Source organism: Cynocephalus volans, chromosome 8 (assembly GCF_027409185.1).
Source record: "Cynocephalus volans isolate mCynVol1 chromosome 8, mCynVol1.pri, whole genome shotgun sequence".
Lineage (NCBI taxonomy): Eukaryota > Metazoa > Chordata > Mammalia > Dermoptera > Cynocephalidae > Cynocephalus > Cynocephalus volans.
The window spans coordinates 82,520,151-82,526,168 of record NC_084467.1 but is presented as its reverse complement, the minus strand read 5'-3'; positions in this window follow the sequence as shown (position 1 = coordinate 82,526,168).

The window sequence follows — 6,018 nt, the reverse complement described above, 5'->3', positions numbered from 1 at the left end:
CTCTGAAAAGAAAGTCTTAAAAAAAAAAAAAGATTTTAAAAGTGCCAAACAGGAAGTTATGTGATATTAAAACTAACAAAGCAATTATTTCCATTGTTCTTATAAATCAGTAAGAAAATAAAACACTGCAGTGGCTAGGAGAAGTGGCTAGGGCATTGTACCAGTTAGCTTTTGCCACAAAAATGACCCATAACAAACAGCCCCAGAATTCAATGGCTTAACACAACATTTCTCACTCACAACATTCAGGTCAACTAGGGGGTTGGGGTCGGCTGGACTTGTTGCAAACTGTAGGTTGGGTAGTGTTCTGTCCATGTGTTTCTCATCCTTTTGGCCAGAGCATGTTTTTCTCAGTGACAGCACAGGCCCAACAGAGCACTCCCACCCCTAAGCACATTTCAGAACTTGCTCACATACCTTCTGCTAACATTTTATTGGCAAGTCACATGGTGAAGCCTAATCTCAATGAGTTGCATAAAAGGACTTTACTGCTTAGTGGGAGGGGTGGAAACTAATATTTGATAAATAATTCAAACCATGACAGGAACCTGCAGGCTACTCAAAAAACACAGGCAAATCACCAACTAGCATGAGAAAAAAGTGCAGCATTATTAATATGGAAAAATGAAAATTAAAAATAAAAATATCTGTGGCATATCAGATTGGCAATTACAAATTGACAACATCTGATTTTGGTGATAATGTTCAGGAGTGAGCCTTGTTGGTAAGGTTGTAAATTGGTATCATCTTTTGGAGAATAATTTGACATATTGTTAAAATATACATTTTAAATGCATATTCCTACCACCTGCAATCTTTCTTTTACAAAACTCTTACAGACTTACTGGTGTGGTTGCGTAACAATATGTTACAAGACTCTTCAACACAAAGTGTTTTGTAAAAGCAAAAATCTAGAAACAATCTCAAGGTTCAACGATAAGGGATAATAATGCATATATAGAATTATGTGATAAAAGGAAGAGTTCAGAGATTATTTTCAAACTGGAGATGAGAAAAGAAATGATATTAACCAGTGTTTTCAAGAATATAGAGTTAGCAAATTTTATGTTATGTGTATTTTACCACAATCATTTTTAACAAAAGAACATAGGGTTAAGTGTACACCAATTTGGCTACAAAGATAATCATCAACATAATCATCAAAAAAGTCTAACAAATATAAGCGTATTTAAATCAAGTATGCCACATCCATAAAATGGAATATTATACTATTCAGTCATTATAAATATATAGATAGATATTTATTAACATAAAAATGTTCACAATACAGTAAAAAATATAGGTTACAAAACAGTTCAAATAGTATGATCATGTTTTGTTTTAAAAATAAATGCACATATTATACATGTGCCAAAAAAAAAAAAAAGCCTAGACAGATACACATCATAGTACAAAGGTGATTTCTGGATGATAGAATTATGGGCTTTCTTTTCATTTGTCTGTGTATTTTAATTTTTCTGTAGTAAATAGGCATTAATTTTTTCATAAGAAAAATGCGGGCTTAAAAATGTTAATGATGCTTAAAAAGTTTTAATAATACGAGGAAATGTTTGCTCTGATGTTAAGTGAAAAAAAGATACACAATTGTTGACATTTGTAAAAAAATATGGATTTTTTAATAAAGTAGTTGTCTTTGAGTAATATAGATGATTTTTCTTCTTTCTACTTTTCTGCATATTCCAAATGTGCAGCAATAAAATTACTTTCTTTATATAATAAAAAAATATTTTTTAAAGAGAAATGCTGGGCAAGATAATTAGGTTCCCTTAACAAATTGAAGCCTCTGTGGCCAGGTATCAAAGAAAACAAATACACAAGACCAATGGTTCTCAAATTGTAGTGACTATAGGAGACACCTGGAAGACTTGTTCTTAAAGCAGGTTTCTGGTCCCTGTTCCCCAAAATCAAAGCAATCCATCTGGTCATACACACCTGCCAGTCTTTGATTCTCACTTTAAAAACTGTATTTGACAGTCCAATATCCAAAATAGTATAATAGGCAGATATGAATATCTGAACTCAATGTATCCTAATACAAATTTCTCATTGTAGTTCTAAATATTATAACACTGTTTTTTTATTTTATCTTTGAATTTCAACCCTTATGATAATAAACCTTTTTCTACTTTGCTTTCTCCATTCCCAATTACTCAGAAAAATTCCTCTTTTTGGAAAATGGGCCAACCGCTCGGAAATAGTATCATTCAATCCAGTTTCTTCATTTCACAAATGAGATTCAGACACCAGGGAAAGGTCATGCCCTCTCCTGTTTACTACCTGAGACGCTGCTAGAACTGTGGGCTCCTGATTCCCTAAAATCACAGGGTTCTCTGTAAACTTCCCGTTTTTCCATGGTAATTCTTCGTTTAATGGCAAACATGTTTTCTGACTTTAGTCTGTGTTCATCTTGGAATAGAGCCATCTTCAGGGACAGTTAAGACAGAATCCAGGTTTCCACCTTCCACTGTGCACTGACAGCTTAGACTTGGTTCTAAAGTCCACTGGTCCCAAAGCTAACATCAGGCAATTCAATGAAAGCCCAACATTGGCTCAACACTATTCAGACTTTAAATACAACTTCTACAGAATTAGCAAGTACTGGCAAGTGTTTAATTTATTTGAAGATAATTTCTTTCACCATCTAGTATTTCCTTGGATGAGTCTTTGGAGAAGGCAGTCAATGTACCATAGATTATATGAAATTATATGTAGAAAAAACTAAAAGTAGAAAGAAAGAAGTATATTTTCCTTGCCAGAAAGCTTAAGAATCTTTGTATTAATAGTCTTGGATTTTCTGAGAAAATCATTTAAAAAAAAAAAAGTAATATATATATTCCTATGACAACTAACATTTATTAAGCTATATATGCCAGGCACTATGCTAACAACTTTACCTATACTTCTATCATCTCACTTATATAACAACTGTGCAAGTTAGGCACTAGGATTACCTCATTTTATAAATGAGGAAACTGAGGCTTAGAGAGAATAAAAAACTTCCCCAAACACATGGTGCTAGCAAGTGTTGAAGCCAGGATGTGAACTAAGGTTATCTGGCACAGCGTTCTTGTTCTCCTAAGCATTCCACTAAGTGCTTCTCTAGCTAGCTATCATCTATCATTCATCTATTTATGGACAGTCCTCAAAAATGCTTATCAGAATTATGACGGATTTTGCTTGTTTTTAAAATTCCTAGAACTTTTCTATTATATTTTTATATAAAAGTAATTTTAAATGTATGTATCCTATTTATAGGTGCAATTTTGTGTACATAATTGCAAACTAAAGCCAGCACTTTGCCCAAATGCGTAAACACTTGTATCAATGTATACTTCAAAATTATAAAGTAATGTTAGTTTGCCAGAGATGAGAAAAAAAATTTATATCACATTTTCAATGTAGTAGAATATTTCTAATGTGATTATAAGAATAGAAATATTAGTCAGGGTTCTGTTGCAGGAAACAGAAACCACTCTATTTTAAGCAGAAGGTATTTAATACAGGGAATTAGGTGCTTATAAAATTGAAAGTTGGACAAACAAGCTCTGGGCTTGGCCTCCAGGAATAACTCCCAGAATGACATTGCTCATCTGTTCTTGCAGAAGAGCTGTTCCTGTGCCACAAGAATATGGGGAGGAATCAGGAGGCTGCCATCAAATCTTCTGAGTTTGAGAGCACATTGCCATCACTGTGATCCAGGGATCAGAAAGGCAGCTGTGGGCACCCTCTGATACCTGTAAAGCTGGGGATAGAACATCAGACCACGGCTGCAGCAAAACTCAACAGCTGAAGATGCAGGAAATGCCCTCCACTGCACTTCTACCTTTGGATACTAAAGCTAACAGATGGAAGTGGTGTCATCTAATTTGTATGCAGAAACACAGATGAAAGGGATTCTGAGAATCATAGTGTTTAGCTTCCAAGCTCTGTACAGAAAGGTACACTACAAGGAATTTGGAGATTGAATATCAAATTAAAATTTCCACCACAGAGAGCATTATCAATAATATAACACAGGATTCCTATAGCTGTGGCTGCCTATTGCCATTCTAATTGGGTCATTCCCAAATATCATGTTTCCTGCCCCCAATAACTTAATCAAAAATCAATTAGTTTCTGTTCAACAGTGATTAGTGCAACTCATACAAAATAATAGCAATACATAATGTTAAAGCACATACTTGATCCCTAATATTAATTTCACTCATCTTATTTATCAGCTCAACAAATTTACTATGGTTATTACCCCACTCAATCACACCAACTGTCAATAAATGTAGATATAGTTATCTCACTGTGAGCAGGAGCAGTAATTACCTGCTTTCACCACAAAACAAAAGCATCATTGGCCCACTTCCTACCACAGGAACACCTGTCCCACTTATTCCCATGCTAGTAATTATTGAGACTATTAGCTTTTTTATCCAACCCATTACCCTGGCTAAATGATTAACAGCCAATGTTACAGCTGGCCATCTACTTATACACTTAATTGAAGGAGCCACGTCAGTCTTAACATCCATTAGTCCTGCAACGTCCTTAATCGTATTTACTATCTTAGTCTTTCCCACCGTAATGTATTGCAGGCGAAGCAAAATGGGAATTTGACATATCCCTAGTTCAAGCTTATATCTGCACACTTCTAGTTAGCCTTTACCTACATGATACCTAATGACCCAACAGACCCTCACCTACCATATAGTTAACCCTAGTCCCTGACCACTTACACAGGAGCATTATCAGCTCTGCTCATAACATTCGGTTTAGTAACATGATTTCACTTTAATTCGATTATTTTACTATCTTTAGGCCTATTAACTAATATATTAACAAGCAAGGGTACTTCAAAAAAGTTAACAGAAAGATTTGTATTATCTTTCAATTCTATTTTTCCACAAATTTTTTGAAGTACCCTCACATGTCAATGCAATGAGGTGTTATCCATAAAAGCACATTTCAAAGCCACCACACATTAATTGTTCAAAAAGACCTACAATACAGAATGATTCTTTCTTGCATCAGAAGTCTTCTTTGCAGGCTTCTTCTGAGCCTTTTACCATTCACACCTAATTCCAATCCCAGAATTAGGAAGTTGCTGACCACCAACAGGTATTCATCCACTTAATCCCCCAGAAGTCTCACTACTCAATACAGTCAAATTTTACCATTATCCTAACATGACTTAAGATACTAATGATGTCCTTATATGCCCTCTACATATTAATCAACACAATGAGGAATTAAAACAAAATTGAGAATTTAAATACATTTTACCTTATTAAGAATAAAATGCACCAGGTGGTCTTTAATACGGTAAAATGAATTTTAATTCTGAAATTGTTTGTTCTTGCATAAAGCAAAAAGACTATGAATGAAAATGTAATCACTTCCTATGGCAATTAATGCATCTGTGAAACTCTGTTTTCTGCCTTTTGTTATAAACACCTAGAGCTTGCAAGCTCCTGTTGGGTTTTCAACGGTACATTATAATTATAAAAGTGTTATATGGTCAAACACCTTGGGGAAACTGGTATAATGTATTACAGGCCAAGTAAGAAGAGTGATTTTTAAAGGAGAACATGAACAGTAGTATCAGATCCTATAAATGTCGAGGAGAATGGAGGAAAACAACAAACAAACAAACAAACAAACAAAAACAGTGACTTAGGTTAGTGACTGTATTTACACAGCATTTGCAGAAGAATTTTAAAGCACCTAAAAACAAAATTTATACTTTTCCCAAGGATGGATGTTATCAATATTATTCCTCTTTTCTAGACAGAAGAAAAAGGACTCACTCAAAATCACTGTATGTAATCAAGTTCTTATTTGCATTCCCCGGTTTTGCCCCCAGAATAATTTAGAAGATTACATTTCCCTCCCCAAAACTGTGGCGTTATGGCAAGGGTATAATTAAGTATAATGTGTAGTGAATTAAAGCTGTACAGGCATTAAAAGCATATAAATCATGCACAAGCACATTCAAGAATTTAAATT